The 17,577-nt window shown below is 43.1% G+C and overlaps 1 long non-coding RNA gene across 4 annotated transcripts in view; it reads right to left on the bottom strand.

The window, feature by feature from the left end:
• Nucleotides 1-9,908: 9,908 nt before the first annotated feature.
• The window catches only part of LOC106559509, a 106,293-nt gene continuing 98,624 nt past the window's right edge, over nucleotides 9,909-17,577 (bottom strand). For all 4 annotated transcript variants that reach the window (XR_005367200.1, XR_005367201.1, XR_005367202.1 and 1 more), the window contains one exon: nucleotides 9,909-10,237. This is a non-coding gene — a long non-coding RNA (uncharacterized LOC106559509). The remainder of the gene's footprint in view (nucleotides 10,238-17,577) is intronic.

Genomic DNA, 17,577 nt, shown 5'->3' with positions numbered 1-17,577 from the left:
CCTAATGGACTAGGAATTCGGAATTGAGTCTGTTATGAGGCCTTTTTCCAAGATGCTCAGAGTAGTAGGAGAACGTATGTACACACCCAGTTCATCACAACCAGGGTAGAAAGAGATAAGTGGATCAAAGAGACACAGCAAAAATGCCGTGAAAGATCATATCAAAGGAGAGCAACTTATGTGTCCACTGTGATTTAGCAAACATCTACTTAGCTCAAACTCAGCAGTGCTAAGTGCTTTTGTAGACATGGCCTCTTTGGATCTTCACAATAACCACATTGCTGCCCCCAGGTTGCCAATAAGAAAACTGAGGCTCAGAGAGCTTCTCTGTAACTTGGCCAAGACCAGAGAGCTACTAAGTTCTCGGAATCATAGCCAGGTCTGTCTGCCAACATCACCCCTGCTTTTATGACTCTGAAGTTTCCTCTTTTACCACCAGACATTTAGAAGGGCCTACCATGGGAGCACTATGTTGACCTCTTGAGATAAAGAATGAAGAGGAAATTGGCTTCCAGTCTCAACAGTTTGGTCTGAAAACAAAATGGGTATGACCTGGCCAAATTTTTCACACTTGCAGGCATGGCTTTGGAAAGAAGAAATTCCAATCAGATGAAGACAGGGTTGTGCTAAGCAGAAGACTGGCAACATGAAAAATTAAAGGATTCAGAGGGTCTAGGGAACTGTAATTCATAAGGGGGACTGAAGGATGAGGGGTTGGCTGGGTTCTTTGGAAGCAGGCCCTGCACAGCTTTAATTAGATCTCAATGCAATTTGGCTGAAGACTAATATGAAGTCCCTGAGGCCATATTGGGCAGCAAGGAAGAGAGATGAATATGAATCTGAATTAGAAATTCACTAGGGATAAGCAAGAATTGACTCCAGTATCCTCAAGGCTGACTCAAACTCGGATGGTCCTCAAGGCACCAACAACTAGGAGAGGAAAAGATCTACTAATTAAGATGAAAAATTGGTTTATTCTAGTCTCAAAAGGTAAAAAGCATGCCACAGGGAAGACTTGAGGCACCTGAGAGTTTCCAAAGCTCTTTTGTGGTTTGGAGTAACAGAGGGGTGAGTATAGCCAAGGGGGCAAGAGCTCTACTATGAAGTCAATGCAAATCTTGACTCGGTCTTTCCTCACTGTTTGAGCTCCACCGTGTCCTTCATCTCTCTGTGCCTCGATTTCTTCAGTGGAAATAGGGGGGAAATAGTATCGACCTCCTTCATATAGTTTTTGCAAAAGTAAGTGAAATTACTTATGTAATCTGACTTAGCAGTTTCCCCACACCCCATTAGCACTTAATAAATGGTGGCTGACCTTCAACTAACATGAGCAACTTGTGTAAAGGGGAAACTGAGCAAGTATTAGACACTCAGCAAGTACCAGGGGCTGAGCAGGCATTATTTTATTTAATCCTCACAATAGTTCTTCCAAGGAAGAACTTAATAATACTTATTAATAAGAACTAAATTAATACTTATTAATTCAGCATCCTAAGAAACTGAAGTTGAAGTCACGTTATGCCTAATCTTTTTCGTTTTTCCCAATGTCACTTTAATCATTCATAATCTGCAGCCCGATTGCTTTGAGTTCAACTCCTCGCTCTACTATCCTTTAACATTTGTTACTTAATTTTCTGTGCCTTCAGCTGAAACTCAGTTTTCCCATATAAACTGTAAACTCTTCTTCCCCAGGTTGTGTTAAGAATTAATGAAATGATATATGTAACATGATACCCCTCCCCAGTGACCATTCAGAAATTATGTTTCCCTCATGGTGAATGTGCACAACTATGAAGTGGTGGAGTTGGAGTTTGAACCTATGTCCAAAGCTCAGGTTCTTTCCTCTAAATCACATGATGGGGAAGCAACCCCAGTATGTAACTCTGTACAAAATGGTTGGCTACATGACCTCCAAAGATGGGGAATTTCCCAAAAGGATCTAGCTGCTCCAAAAGTCTTTCTAAACCTACCTCAGTGCTTTAAATTCCTACTATTAGTTTCATTTCTTTGGGGCAAAGCTCAATTAAAAGCCAAATGTTTCCCTTGGTAAGCATATTAGTTCTTGCTAATGTGTCCCAGACTTTTCGCATTAGACAGTTATTACCAAGCTCAAAGCAGGAAGTAAAAACCCAAAGATATACATTTCAACAAAATTAATAGAAACATCAGGAAAAGCCTATGATAAAGACTTCTGTCAAGGGTTGAGCAGACATGGGGCTAGGCTCCCAGAGTGAGGCAGCACAGAGCAGGAGAGAGAATACTACCTAGATTCCTAATCAAGAAACATGGGTCATAACTGAAACTGATAAGTAAGTTCTAGGGATTTACTAGACAGCATAGTACCTATAGCTAATAATAGTGTGCTGTATATCTTAAATTTGCCAAGAGGGTAGATCTTATGTTAAATGTTCTTAACATTATTATTACTATGATTATTATAATTATAATAATAAAGGGGATGGAAGAAAACTTTGGTAAGTGACAGACATTTATAAGACCTTGATGGTGCTGATTTCCAGCCCCAAAATCATTGAGCTGTGCACATGAAATATGTACAGTTTTTCATATGTCAACCATACCTCAATAAATGAATTTTTCTTTCCCCTTCTTCCTTTTTTTATTTATGTTTTTTATTGAAGTTCAATTTGCCAACAAATAGTAAAACACGCAGGGCCCCCTCAGTGCCCATCACCCAGTGACCCCATTCCCCTGTCTGCCTCCCCTTCCACTACTCCTTGTTAGTTTCCCGGAGTTAGGAGTCTCTCATGTTTTGTCACCCTCTCTAATTTTTCCCACTCATTTTTAAAAAGATTTTATTTTACTTATTTGAGAGGGGGGGCGGTAAGCAGAGGGAAGGGCAGAGGGAGAGGAAGAAGATAAGCAGACTCCCCACTGAGCATGGGGACCGATGTGGGACTCGATCCGATGACCCTGAGATCATGATCTGAGCTGAAACCAAGGGCTGGATGCTTAACCACCTGAGCCACCCAGGCACTCCCAGTTTTTAAAAAGAAAGAAAGAAACTTGGGTCAATAACAGCTCTTATTCTAACTCCCTGGACCACCTTAGCTAAGTCTGTTCCTTCTTCCAGGCCTCAGTTTCCTCCTCTGTAACAAAAGTCTCAGATCAAATATTTCTAAGCACTTTCCAGCTCTGACAGTCTAAGTTACCGGACAGCAGCCGAGAGGTGACTGAATGAGGTAGGTCTTCCCTGGGGGATCTTGAGAAACTCTAAGGAGAGAGTTGGGTTAGCCTGTAGAGACAGGCCTTCCTGAGCAAGCAGGGACCTGAATCTCATTGCTTGACTATAAATAGCTGGCCATCAATCCCAACCCAAGATCTGAGCCCATCCTATTCACTGGACCACTCCTAAGACCAAAACTGAACTTGAAAGCATCCAAAACATTTTGGGCTTGCATTATTCTATTACTTTGGATGAGAAGAGAGGTCAAGCTGATTCCCCAACTTCAAAAATCCTGAACTTGAATTCACAGAGAACTTACGATAAACATCTTCTGTCAATGGCAGAATTGGAGATGGACTTCAAAGCCACCCCTCCTCCAGTACTCCTTTGGCTTTACCATATGGACTCCAATTCTGATTCCTCTGAAGCAGTAGTTCTCTGCCTGGACCAACTTTGTCCCTACAGAGGACATCTGGCAATGTCTGGAGACATTTTTGGTTGTCACGGTGGAGATGACAGGAGTCCTGCTGGCATCTAGTGAGTAGAAACCAGGGTTGCTACTAAGTGCCCCACAATGTGCAGAGTAACCCCTACAACAAAGACCTACCTGGCCCAGAATGCCAATAATGCCATGGTTGAGAAATCCTGCTCTCAATCACACCCAAAGCTCATCTGGCTTTTCAAGTTACATCATCAGGGAGGCTCCTTAATTAATCCTCTAACGGCTAAGCTAAAAGTGACATGTGGGTCATAAGCTCCTGGTTCTTTGACTCTCTCCACCTGACATTAATATCACAAACAACAACTTGGGCTCCTTGTCAGGTGCAAAGATGACCTCTTTTCAATCTTATGTCAAAGATAAAGTTACGTTGAGCCACATTTCTACCAAATCAGATAAATTTCCTGTTGAGTTCCTGGAGATACAAGATAAAAGGAGGGGCCCCAGAGCCAGTGTCAGGACTGACCATGGACTATTCATATGTCTGTTTCTTTAAGACACTGCCTTGATTTCTTAACACTTTTTCACAACTACTCTTTGATTTAGGCAAAATGGCGTATCATTCATTGATGGTACAAATATCTAGTATAACAAGGCCCATGCTGGGCACTGGGGGTTGCAGAAAAAGGCACACTTGTGCCCTAAAAAAGTTGCAGTCTGGCTGGGGGGGCAGACCTGTCCATGGACGCTCATAGCACATTAGAGTAATTGTCTTAGTGAGGAAGCCCCAAAAGGTACTTGACCAGGGTTAGGGAGGAGAGAAGCCTCCTAGAGAGGGAGTGAACCCTAAGCTTGCTGGAATTACCTAGGCCAAAGCAAAATGACAGTGTTCTGGGCTAGGTGAAAACATATTCAGATGACTAAGAGAAGGAAGAGCGTGGTGAGTGCCTTCCAGAAATTCTAAGTGGTTCAGTATGGTCGAAACTGAGAAAAAGAAGGGAAGAGAGGCCCAAGGTGAGGATAAAGAGAAGCTGGAGCCCTGATGAGAAACACTCAAGTCCCAGTTAAGGAACAAGAGTTTTCTCCTGGGAAGGAGGAGGTAGAGACCTGGTAGGATGCACAGCTGAGAAGGATCATTCTAGCCACAGTCTGGATGGATTGTGAAGGTCAAGAATGGAAGCAGAGAGCATCTTCTAGCACCCAGGGGAGAAGTATGGTGACCTGGCCCAGAGACATAAACAAATGCCTGGCGAATATAATGGCTGGTTCCTGGTTACTTCTTGGTTATGGGAAGTGAGGAGGTGGAAGTCAAGAATGACTCTCAGAGACCTAACTTGGGTGATTGGGGTCACTGAGAAAGGGGACACAATGTGGAGCAGATTAGGGACAGCATGATTGTTTCAGTTCTGGTTGTACTGAGTATGGATTTTCCCACAAACCACTCTCTCTGCTGGTCTGGAGCTTAAAAGAAAGCCCCAGACAGATACCCAGGACAGTGTGGGATAAGGATGAGGTGATACTCTATGGAATGAGGTTTTCATCCACCCTGGGAGCACTATGCCACACCCAGGGCTACGGGGAAAGAACGAAAGAAATGTCAACAGTGTTCCTCAATATTGTCCAGTGCATTGTTTAGCATTGTTAAGCTAGAGAAGGACCTGGTGTACCGGGTGTCTCTACCTCATTTGGGCTTCCAACAACTTACAAGGTTGGTATTACCCTCAATTTAACAGTGCAGAAATGATGCTCAGGAGGACACGGTGCCACTTCATATTGTGGAATTGACATTCCAAACAAGCCTGCTGTTTCCAAGCCCTGTGTTCTTATTAAATAAACCACATAATTTGCTCTTAAAATACCACTGTGTATTTATAAATACACCTTTAAAATGGTGAGGCATTATAGGCTCTGATGTTGGGAAGACATGGGTTCAAATCCCAGCTTCATCATTTGCTAGTAGCTCGACACCCTCATCTGCAAAGCAGAAGACATTCATACCCATTTCACAAGGATATTGTGAAGATTCAGTAAGATTCTGATACAGAAATCTCTTAACATTGTGACTGGCATTAAAAAAAGTACTTGATAAATGCAATCAGCATTATTATGTTTAAGTCCTCTTAAGGCAATGCTTCTCACTCAGGGGGATTTTGCTCCCCCACCCCCAGGACATCTGGCAAAGTCTGGAAACATTTTGGGTTGTCACAACTTGGGGAAGAGGTGCTCCTGGCATCTAGTGGGTAGAGGCCAGGGCTGTTGCTGAACATTCTACAATGCACAGGGCAACAAAGAATTACCTGCCTATAATGTCAATAATGCTAAGGTTGAGAAATCCTGCTTTAATTTACCTAAACTGGGGTGGGATAAAATACATTTGATTATGAACGATCTAATCTAACTTACACATTTCAAAGAAGGAAAAATGGAAACCAGAAGGGGAAAGGGACTCCTGTCCTGAAGAGGGATTGGATGCAGAGGCAGAGGGCCCTGGAGATTGAAAGCTGGCTGTATAGAAGCTTCACCATGAGAATGTTTCCATACCTTTCCTGCCATCCTATTTTGGGGCAGTGTCTCAGGCAATTCCTTTCTAGCCTCTTCAAAAGGAGAAAAGATGGTCCAGTGGTGCTTTGGCTGAGGGTGTCCTGGATAAGTCACCCCGGTGGCCACATCTCAATCCAGCAGTGCCTGGCCCAATTAAAGGGAGAGATCAGGAATATCTGTTGCACGATGTGGCCAGAACTTTGTGAATCTTATGTCATTGACTCTGCACAACACGTGATCCTGTTGTAATCATCCCACTGGGGCTGGTGAGGACACTGAGACCCAAGGAGGCAACATGATTCACCCACAGTTACACAACTGAGGGATGCTGTGGGAACTGGCAGCTGGGCAGTGGGACCCCTAGGTACATACTGACCCATCTCTCAAGCCTGTCACCAGTGAGACCCTGGCCTGGGCCTCCAAACCCATCATCTCCTCCACATTTATGGGAAGCTGAGCTACTTCTTCCAAATACATGATTTGAGTGTCACTACAATCCCACTCAGCCAGAATCGCCAGAAAGCACATTTCACTGGAAGCACCCACTCTTTTGATACACAGACAAGAACCATCTTGGTGGGTTCTCAGTCCACTTTGTTTTTCCAGAGATCTGAGAGGGGGTGAAAAGATCCTGAGATCACAAAGCAAGGTTGTGGCTGGTCTCCTGACTCCTATCTGTTTCATATTTGGAAACAGAAAAGCAAAAGGAAAAATACCAACTCTGAAAGTTGCCTTCTCTGGAGTGGGCAGAGGCCCAACCCCTGGGCAGTTTCCTTCTGAGACAAAGATATTTGCATGAAGTGATTCCCCAAAAGATCTTGGAGAGTAGGTATTCTTGCCTCCTTCCTCTGTCAGCTAGAGCAAATGAGACTCTGGATTGTTAAAATAGCAACTTAAAAGGGGTAAGTAAAACTGTAGAATGAAAAAGAAAAGCTATTTGCAGATTCCAGGCCCAAACATCAGTTTCAATTCTGCAAATTTTCAAGCTGGGACCTAAAGATCCACTTTCCATTTTAAAGAAGTAAAGGGATACTTACTGGTTCTCCAATGTCCCTTTCACTGGGGACAGCTACCTCTCAGCAAGAATGATATTGATTCATTCCATTATTCCACAGTTCCCTTTAATCCCAAAGATATTGTGAGGCAATAAACAAAAGTACAACAATATGGGAGCAAGGAAGGGGAGGGAATCAAACTCACGGGCAAATGAGAGTCAGATAGGAAGATGAGCCAGCAATGAACAGTTCTTTTTTAATATTTTATTTAAATTCAATTTGCCAACATATAGTACAACACCCAGTGCCATCCCATCAAGTGCCCTCCTCAGTGCCCGTCACCCAGTTACCCCATCCCCCTCCCCCTTCTGCAACCCTTTGTTTCCCAGAGTTAGGAGTCTCTCATGGTTTGTCTTCCTCTCTCATTTTTCCCCACTCACTTTTCTTCCTTTTCCTTATAATCCCTTTCACTATTTCTTATATTCTACATATGAGTGAAATTATATGATAATTGTCTTTCTCTGATTGACTTATTTCACTCAGCATAATACCCTCCAGGGTCCACCCCCACCTCAAAGCAAATGGTAGGTATTCATCCTTTCTGACGGCTGAGTAATATCCCGTTGTATATATACCACATCTTCTTTATCCATTCGTCTGTCGAAGAACATCGTGGCTCCTTCCACAGTTTGGCTATTGTGGACAAGTAATGAATAGTTCTTATAATGAGCTTCCTAGTAGCCAAGCCAATGACAAAAATCAGTCCATTACCAGGATCATAATGCCCGTAAGAGAAAAATAAGATTAGTTGTTCAGGAGAAAAACAGATCTTTCCTGACATGACAAAAAAATAACATTTGTTGCTTAAGATGCTGAGATTTGGGGAGATTGTCTATTGCAACAAGTAGCATGAATTACTGACAAATCCCCCATCCCTCCATCACCACCGCCCGTCACCCCCTTCCCTTTGCAGGCACTCAGCTAAATTTTTTTTTTTTTTAAGGTCAGCTAAATGTTGAACGAGGGAATGAGCACCAACTCCTTGTCGGGCTCTCTGATTTCTAGGCAATGTCTTGTAATCTTACTATTCGGTCAGGAATGTTACACCTTTTATTCCTTTGACCAGAGTTTCTTGACCTTGGTCATACTGACATTTGAGCCTGGACAATTTTTTGTCATAGGGGGCTGTCCTGTTCATTGTAGGATGATTAGCAACATCCCTGGCACCCATGAGATGCCATTGGCACCGCCACCCCTGGTTGTGACAACCAAAACTGCCTCCAGCTATTGCCAAGTGTTCCCTAGTTGAGAATCACTACCCTAGACCTATGATCTAAAAGGATGAGTTACATATCCCTCTCTCCCAGCAACCCCTACCCTCCAACACATACACCACACATCCAACATACAGTGGAGGAAAATAGGGACAGGCCAGCCACAATCCACACACCTGCTTAGAAAGAATGAGGAATACACAAAGCGCTGGGCAGACTTCAGGAAGGCTCCTGCACTGGGTGAGGGACTGTGAATCTCCTCTCAGGGCAGCTCATGCTTGTCCCTTGTTCTCATGACCCCTGAGGCACCCTTCGGGAGCCATGACCTTCCTTGGACACATATGAAGTGGGTATTTGATATTATGACGTGGGTATTTGATATAACCCCCACACCCGGGGCATAGTTTCCTTAGTCTACTTTCCATTCATGGGAGGTTGGCATCCCAGAGGTAGTTTTGAGCCACAAAGATTTCCTGGACCAGACTCATGGTGTCTCTCGGCATTATGTTTCACTCAATAACATAAGAGGTTTCTAATCTATTGGCAGTGACTATGGCTAAAGTTCTTTTTAGGATGTACTTCTGAAATCTGTCTTTTAACTTGATTTTCCACTTCCTTGCTTCTCTGTCTCTTAAGCTAATGGCAGCTACCAGGAGGCTATATAGAAAAATCAATGAAGAGGCTGCTCTTTTCATCTGATCTGTGCCCTGAGTCATTTTTCCAACTGAAAGGTTCTACGAGGCTTTTGCCACTTAAATCCTTTGTGAATTCCATCCCTTATTGTGTGGTATCTAATGCAGTATGCTATTTTAAATTCAAGGCCTCACATTTATGGACTCTCTCTATTCTTAACTTCTGTTTACAATCCACCTAATAGTTTCCTGAGCTCATCTCACACCTGTAATACTTTGCCAAATGCAGCCATGCTACCTACCATTCTCCTATTTTCCTGCCTCTTCCAAGTGGGGTGATGAGTTCCACGAGGATAGAGTCTACCTTTCAAGCCGTCCCAGGCAGCAACTGTGCAAATGCCTTTGCCACTCCCCACCCTGGCTTCCATGTTTTCAGTGCTAAGTTCAGCTTCCCATTACCTGTCCCCTGATCACTCAGCTAACATCATATATTTAATGTTTTTGTTTTGGAGCACTCTACTTTTGTCCCAATCTCTGCATCAAAATAGTGAACAGTAACTGTCCAAACAGACAAATCCTAAAATTTCAGTAGATCAACACCATAAACGTTTATTTCTCATGTATTCATCAGTAAAACTCTGGTGGAAAGATCAAATTGTTTCCTCTCCCTCTTTATCTTTTGCAGCCTTGGCAAACTTGGTGAACATATGTTCTATGTGATGTAGCTATAAGATAAGGAGAACCATTCATGGGTACAATCACCTGCTGCCCCCAGGAGCATCACTCCCCTCAAGTTTCTTGTCCAGTGGTGGCCCTCAAACACCCAAAGGAGTATCAATAAACTTGGGAGCCTCCACAAATCTTTATTTTTTTACTAGCTTAGTGAGAGAGCTGGAGACTGTAGTGGGAGAAAAGCCAGTTCTGGTGTCATTGTTCACAAATATATGCTGCCCCTTCTTGAGCGCAGAGTTCCCATCCCCACCTCTTGGACATAAGACTCTGGCCAATGCAACATGATTGAAGGTGACATGTATCACTTCTGGTAGAAGCTTTCGGGACCAACATGTGGAGACACACAATCCCTTTCTTCAACCATCGTGAGCAGCCAGTTTTAGCCGTGCTTACTCAGCTTGGGTCCTGGGGTGAATGGGAATCGAAGCAATGGTCCCAGCCTGCAATGAACATAAAGAGTAAATAACTTACAAAGAGTCTCTCTCTTTGGCCAAAAATCTACTCAGGCTTCTGTATACCCTCTTCTTAACTAGGCTCTGACTTTTGAGCTTTAGTGTTCATCTCTGCGCTACCCCATCTTAGCAAGAAACCTGCCAAGTCGGTTTAGCCAGAATCCTCCATCCTCCATATCTGATCACTCTTGATATCCAATCAGGCTCTTTATTCCCTACCACCGCCCAGGCCGCATCTGCTCACCCTGGCCTGCCTTCAGTAAGAATCCTGTTGAGTCAGTCTAGCCAAAAGTCCCCCTTATTCCTAATATTTCTCCTTAGTAATTTTCCATCCACTGATCTTCACCCCACTCCTTAGCTATAGATTTTCCACTGGCCCATACTGTCCTCGGAGCCAAGTGCAAAGTCTGCAAGACCCCATTGAAAGGATCCCTACACCCACTGTGATATCCCCCTTTTAATAAAGTCTGCCTTACTGGTCTTTAGCAAGTGTCCTGAAAAATTAACTCTTTAACAGTTAGGCTGTTAAAATTATGTTAAAAAAATAATAACACAAGGACTAAACCTTTGTTCCTGAGAGCCCCTAAAATCCTGGGATAATCTATTACTATGGCAGAACTTAGCCCATGCTGCCACTAAAAGCAGTGGAGGAACTACAGATGATCCTGACAAAGAGAGAACACAGTGGGAACACAGTCGTTGTCATCAACCACCTGAAGAGCTAAGTGAAAAAGCAGTACTAGCTTTGTTCATGTCTTGCTTCCAAACTGGAAGCCACAGGAAGGTAGCCCAGCCCAAGGAAGAATGTTCTGAGGGTCAGTATTGAGCAGTTGGTCATTGGATGTGACCGCAGAGGTGCAAGCAGGTGTCTGAGAGGGAAGAATGAAATGAGGGCTGATTACAGGGAAAGTCTATGCTGTAGGTGACCTTTTACTCTGGAGTTTCCACCTGCCAGTCAGGAAAACACAGAAACTTAGGACTGGCCAGTACCTCAGCCAAGCCAAAGAACACATCCTCCTGTGGAGGTCCAAAGTGCCCAGATGCAGTCCTTCCTTCTCAGGGGACTCACATGTATTTTCTCCATTAGCCTCAGCCATCCATTGAGTGTTTGTGTCACTGTCCCCCTTCCTCTCTTTGTCCTCATCTCTCTATCTGTCTCTTTATCTCACTGTCCTGGTTTCCATGAGCGCCTGGATCTTCAGGGTGTTATTCTCTGTATCTCTTTGTGTTTTTCCTTTATCTTTGTGTATTTCTGTCTCCAGCTCTGTCTCTCTGTGTCTATCCATTTCATTTCCTCTTTCTCCGCCTCCCATATTTTCCTCTCCTGCATGCATTGCCTCCATCAATGTATCAATCAGATGTTTTAGATGAAAAATGGCCCCCATGAAACCAGTCCTCATCATAGTTGGCACTAAAACCATCTACTTGGCTCAGTCGCATCTTTAGTCTCTGATTATTTATTACCACTTCCTTTTCATCTTTAGAGTGGAGCGCCTCCCCTAACCAGGCATTACTCATCTCAAGTTCTCCAGCTGAAACTTATGTTCAATTTCTCTCATATAAAATCCAAAATATGATTTTAAAATCTGGCCCTGGTTCCAGGACAATGCCTTGCCCCCCTTCCCTGCCTGAGACCTCTGTCCAGTTCCAGAAACATTCCCCAGAAAGGCCATGACAAGGGTGTGGCCACTGTGAACTTTATTGGGTACAAAGGGTGGAGGTTTAAAGACTCCAAATAGAATGTCTCTGGCTAGGAACACCCACCCAGGCCTAGGAAGCTGCCCAGCCCTAGGCCTTGCCCTCATTTCTGCTCCTCTCCCCCACAAAGTCTCCTGGATGCCTTTGATGGCTCCTGCTCACACCCTGGCTCTTGCCCTGACCTCCACTGACCACACACTCTATGTGTGACATTGTGACAGGACAGCAGAGAAAACAGAGCACAGGCCCAGGAATATAAGGGTCTGGATTCAACTTCAGCTCTAGTTTATCCACTCACTTTTTAGGTAGCCCTAAGCACCTTGTATCACTCCTCTGTTGTTTGTTTCCTACTTTTAGAAATTGGAGTTATAATGCCTGCCTGCCACAGTTATATAAGAATCAAGTAAGACCATGTACAGAAAGCTCCTGATGCAGAGCTGGAATAAAGATGGTAACCACATAATATTTATTCCCATTCTATCTCTTCACATAAACCCCAGGTCCTTCCTCATCTTCCAGGCTGATTTGTAGCTAGTAGGCACAAGGATAGCAATATTGACTACTTGCCACCAGTCTACTCCAGTGTGTCAGTAGGCATGCAGTCAGTTGTTATTAACTTCGACTATCCCCACCTCACCACCACCACCCCACTTCCCACTCTCCATCCTCCCTTTTCCATCCATGAAACCCATTCAAACCCCAAATATATGCGCCCCCTCCTCTCTGAGCTTCCTGAACCCTCTTAACTAAGATAATCTGTCTCCCCTTTGAGTCCCACTCACTGGGCACCAACAACAAGGGGTGGTAAGTGCACAGTGTTCTCCCATTTATTTAGCATCCACTCTATTTCCTGAATTTGGGAGACGTAGCAACAAAAAAGACACAGCCTCTACCCTTCTGGTGTTTACAGGCTAGTGGGTAGGAGAGGTGTATAAATAAATCATGACAATGCAATGTGATAAGACTTCAGTAATTGAGGTGTGGGCTGAACACATGGAGAAGAGGGAGTGCTACCTTTGCCTGGGGCTGTCACTATGAATGTAACTTCATGCTTAGCCCTCTGCTCCTTTAGCTTAAGAACCACTCAACTCAGTTGAGCACTAAGAGCCAATACTATGTTCGAAATAAGGCTTGTCCTATACAACCATGGACAAAATAATAGGGGTCCTCTATCTCACATCTGGGTCAAATCTGTATCTCCAGTTTCTGGTTCAGTTGAGGCCACAGAGAAAGTACCTGAGGAACGAGGGAATGCCCACACTCACAGCCAAGCCTCACAACCTAGCAGCATTCTTGACTGAAACTGAGTAATAATGTGAAGGCTAGAGAAGGGAGAAACAGTGCAAGATATGGTCTGGTTGTTTGGCCTGGCCAAGACTTCTCAGGTTCCCTTCCTCCCTTTTGCGTGCTCCAAACCTATAGGCACTCTGTCGCTGCCTGGTACACTCCCTCGCTTCATTCCTAGACCTTTGCCAATCCTCGGTCCAGCTGAGCACTATTCTCCTAGCTGCAATACATCATCTATCCAGAGACAGGTCTCCTCCTATAGTCTTGCTGTAAACAAATAATCAAAAGTACACAATTTATATTCAGGCTCTTTTAAGGGAATACTTATGAACCTAATAATGGAGCCTCGTTCAAGATGTTTATCTTGCAATACTGGCTGCCTGGACCAGAATCAAGAACTAAAAAAAACAAATAAATAAAACTTTCCTCTGTGAGACAGACAAAACAGACACCCTGGAATCTATGTACTAATACTCATGCATATGATTTTTCAGATAGTCTTATCAGGACCACACTGAGTGTTATTTTTGTCTAGTTTTAGATCTCAGAAGGATAGAATTGGAACTGTCATAATCCCTGGATCATGGTACTACTGTCATCATGGCCCATGCTTGGACTGTTAATTAGTTATTTAGCCAGTTAATTAGTTATGACATTTATAAATACCTATGAACCTAGACATAAAATAAAGCAAGTTAATTAGTTATGACATTATATTCCCCAAATGAATGATATTATAAATACAAACCTATGACATAAAATGAAAGCCAGGATATTGAGGGATATCAGATGATACCCCCTTGAAGCCCCTTGCAACCACCACTAAACTGCCCCAGCTCAGGGTATCCATCCTCCTGAGCCCTGTGTTTAGCCGTGTTTACTCTCCTTTTTAATTTGTTGTATTTATATGTATTTGTGTGTGTGCATGATTTTTAATTTTATATAAACTTTGCTTGTATAAATCTTTGGGAACTTACTTTTCCACTTTATATTGTTTTGCTAAGAATCATCCCCATTGAGGCATGTTACATTTTTCCTTCACATGGATGACTGTACAGCACTGCACAAACTGTATTCACCACCCTTCCTGGTGAAAAGCACCAGGTGTGCATCTAGCTTTTTGCTACCATGGCAACTGCTGTAATGAAGGTCCTTGTAGTCACCTCTTGCTGAATGTTGTAAGAGATCCTCTTAGGCATGTGCTTAGGAGTGGACAAGCTGGCTTTAACCTGTGTGAGAATCTTGGTGAATCTAAAGGGCGGCTAGATCCAAGCAAAGCAGAAAGGAAGAGAACAAATAGGAAAAAAAGGAAAAGAAGAGAAGATTCTAAAAGTCTAATCTGAGGGCATGCTTAGCATACAAGCAACATTATCCTTTGTGATTCATTCAATGGCTGCAAAGGACCCAAGCTCAGACTATATGATGTTCATGGTGGAAACCAGAATTATCCAGACAAGGTTAAATCTGCTGTCATAGCCCACTTAATAATGTAAATGATGTTGTTGTTTTGGGAAAATACCCAATCCTGGCAGAGATGGGGTGATGGGTGGTCCCACCTCTACATAGGTAAGGCATCAAACATGTTCATAGCCTCTGTCCTAGAGATGCCCCTCCTGGGCTCCATGCAAGACCCAAAACACAACAACAAAAGAACTACGTTTTATCTATAAATTAGTAAGAAACAATACAAAAGCACTTTAAGTGGAAGTTGTTGAAATGAACAATTGAGAGAAGGTCTACATAGCCCTGAAAAACTTTATTCCTGGAATGCTGCTATTCAGTGAGATCCACAAAAATCAAAATGGGATATGCAAGGCAATCCTTTTTTTAAAAAACAAGAAAGAAAAGCATAGAAAATTAAATTGCAGAGATATACTCTTAAAGGTCAATACCAATTTCTAGATGGTATGTGTAGACCAGAGCTCAGAAAACTACTGCCCACAGGTTAAGTCTAGCCAGCCCTGGTTTTGTATGGTCTGCACACTAAGAGTGGTTTCCAGATTGTATAAACACCTATATGATATTGTCCTTTTTGCTCATTGGCCCACAAATTCTAAAATACTTACCATCTGACCCTTTGGCAGAAAAAGTCTGCCATTCCCCAGTTTAGGGACTATGATAATTGTTTTCCTCCCACCCACCCCCACCTTTTTTTTTTTTTTTTTTTTGGTTCCTAGAGTCAAAATATGTTACTTTTATAATCAAATTAAAAAAAAAACTGTTTTAAAGTTGTAAATTATGTTTTAGAAAGGTTTCCATTCAAAATGTTTGAATTTTTAGGTTGCCCCTTAGAAGGCTTGTATCAGCCATTGAAAAAGTCTTTCATCAAATAGCTCATCTGCCAAGAGAACCAGAAAGGGGAGGCCCTGCCACCATCTACATCATTCCAGGAAGGTGGAACTGTGCCCTAGATTAGCACTCTTGCAGGAAGCATGTGGATATTGCATAAGTCAAAAAGACGCTTGGATGTCCAGAAGTCATTACTGAAAAAAATAACCATTTTTCCCAATTTGGGAAGCAACAGGGAAAACGTCTGTCTCCCCATCCAGCTGCCCATGCTAATTATTCATTGCACATCCTGGGAAAATTGCCATGGTACAGTCTGGAAAGAGGGTTACTCAACAAACAAAGATATGTAGAGATAGGTAGGAGGAACAACTAGTGAATAGAGAAGCATAGAGACCCTGAAAATTAATGCCAGATGTATCCTCAGTAATCACAAAGTTCAGCTCCCTGGTCCCATTTTAGAGATGGAGAGAATGCGGTCTAAATATAGAAATGATTTAGAGTCATTTCTGTCTCAGGGAGATCAAGACCTGTAAAAGACATCAACTCTAACAATCTCTCCAGTCGTTGAATATCCCACGTGTACTCATGGGACAGACAGCTCCCACCTTTGGAAAAAGCATGGTAAATCATTGAACAGCATTGGCATAATCTTAAAATTGAGCTGAATTGTGCTTCTCAGCACCTTTCACTCATGAGCCTATTTCAACCCTCTGGATGCCATGCAATCCAAAATCCAAAAAGCCCTAAAAATGTGAAAGCTGTTATAATACACAGGTCAGCTAAGTTGAAAGGGTGCACACATGTTTGTGCATATGGTCCTTACCTGTCCCACTTAGCATGAGTGTATTAGGCTGCAGAAATATTTCTGTGTTTGATGATAGGACACTGTTTCAAACCCCACTAAGAGTATTATGTGATATAAGGCATGTGGAGGGGATTGTTAAGGTGAACCATGTGAAATTATTATTATTATAGGTCAAAAATAGTCAGATGATATCATGTAGCTCAACTTAATACCAAAACCTGGCACCAAAGATTTTGAATTAAGAAATTAAGGACCTATAGTCAAGAGAAGCATCCACTTTAGAGCACTATATGATAGGTGCTGTGCCAAGCAAGATTCTCACATTTTTAATCTTGCACCCAAGCCTATGCCTGGGACCCCCAGACTCATCATCCACTGCCTCCTTGTAATGTCACCTCTACTTGGTTGTCTAAAAGTTACCTTCAGTAGTGCACATCTTGATCTGAGCTCTCAAGCTTCCTTTGCTGTTTCCGCTAATGGCATCTCAATCCTTCCAAGGTTCCAACCAAGAACCTTGAACTCAGACTTTTCTCTTCTCTCTCACCCTACATCCAGCTGGATAAGGAGTTACGTCCACTCTACATCAAAATATGATCCGGAACCTACCATTTCTTGTGACCCTGACTGTCACTGCCCTGTCCAAGTCACCATCTTGCCTTTCCTGGATAATTGCAGTAGTTTCCAAACTGGTTTCCCTGATTCCACCCTTCTTTCGGGCTACTCTCAACATAGCAGCCAGGATAATCCTTATGAAGCAAAATCAGAACCTGCCACTCCTCTGCCCTACATATTCGAGAACCTCCCCACCACACTGAATGGGAAGTCAAGTCCTACCCATGCCCAGAAGCCCTGCTTCTGATACTGCTCTGACCTCATTGCTCCCGTCTCCTCCTCACTCACTGCACCAGCCTTCCTGGCCACCCCAATACTTCTGGAACACAGCTGCTTCAAAGCCAGGAGCAGTTTGCTACCAGACACCATGGCTTGCCTTACCTGAGGTCTTCATGCAAGCATCTCCTCTCAGCAAGGGTGAGCTTGTCTGACCACCCTATGTTAAAATGTAACTAAAGTACCTGCCCATCTCCCTATACACTTTACTTATTTTATTTACTGGCCATCTCAATCCACTAGAATATAAGCTTCATGACAATACGGATTGCTCTCTGTTCTTATCATTGCTTTCTTCCCAGTACCTAGAACACTACCTTGCACACAGTTGGCACTCAAATTAATAACTCATCATTTATCT

This window comes from Canis lupus, chromosome 11 (genome assembly GCF_011100685.1).
Source record: "Canis lupus familiaris isolate Mischka breed German Shepherd chromosome 11, alternate assembly UU_Cfam_GSD_1.0, whole genome shotgun sequence".
NCBI lineage: Eukaryota > Metazoa > Chordata > Mammalia > Carnivora > Canidae > Canis > Canis lupus.
The sequence above is the reverse complement of the archived record's forward strand: the minus strand, read 5'-3'. Positions and strand labels throughout refer to the sequence as shown.